Raw genomic sequence first — 1110 nt, 5'->3', positions numbered from 1 at the left:
CATGTTGTTTTATATTTTATTATGTCACAGAATTAAGTCATTTGTTTTCTTGTTTTCAATCTGCACACAGGTCATGTGCGGGAAAGGCCCGCCCAGCATCTCCTGACTACTACTGATGATCTGTCATCAGCAGGTTAAACCAGGAGGAGGGGTTTCTTGCTTGCTTGCTTGCTTTTGTTTGTCTCATGATACAAAGGGATTTGTTGCATATTTTTTCTTATATAGAGCCATTTAGTCATAAATGTGTTAATCAAAAGATTGGGGAGCTTTTTGTAATTCTCAGTCATTTCTGTTGAGTTTTAGATTCCTCAGCTCAAGCCAATGGTACTGGCTAGAATAACTGAAGGTAAACTGATTTGAGCTGCGTCCCAATTCAGGGGCCTCGTCCTTCGGATTTGAAGGCCGATTAGTTACAGCGACGTGACGAAGGCTGCTCCAAATGGGGCCAACAAATATGTCCTTCATTTTCCCAGATTTGAAGGATGGGTCGGGTGTATCCTTTGTGGCCCACCACATCCCAGAATTCATAGCATGGCCCAGCCAAGTTTCCAACAATGGTGGCAGCTACTTAGTTTTAACGCCGACAGTCTCGGTTGTTGTGTCCTTTGGCAATACACTTCAGCTGTTGCCTACTGGTTGTGGTCAAATTCCAAACATTTTTTACAAATAAATAACTGCAAAGTGGGGTGTGCGTAATTATTCAGCCCCCTTTGGTCTGAGTGCAGTCAGTTGCCCATAGACATTGCCTGATGAGTGCTAATGACTAAATAGAGTGCACAACTGAAAACCTACAAGACAAGGCCGTCCACCTAAACTCACAGGCCAAACAAGGAGAGCGCTGATCAGAAATGCAGCCAAGAGGCCCATGGTGACTCTGGACGAGCTGCAGAGATCTACAGCTCAGGTGGGGGAAATCTGTCGATAGGACAACTATTAGTCGTGCACCGCACAAAGTTGGCCTTTATGGAAGAGTGGCAAGAAGAAAGCCATTGTTAACAGAAAACCATAAGAAGTCCAGTTTGCAGTTTGCCACAAGCCATGTGGGGGACACAGCAAACCTGTGGAAGAAAGTGCTCTGGTCAGATGAGACCAAAATGGAACTTTTGGTCC

The sequence above is a fragment of the Copadichromis virginalis genome, linkage group LG2, assembly GCF_057382275.1.
Source record: "Copadichromis virginalis isolate Kocher_CV1m ecotype Utaka linkage group LG2, C_Virginalis_male_GT1.1, whole genome shotgun sequence".
Lineage (NCBI taxonomy): Eukaryota > Metazoa > Chordata > Actinopteri > Cichliformes > Cichlidae > Copadichromis > Copadichromis virginalis.
This window is presented reverse-complemented; position numbering follows the sequence as displayed.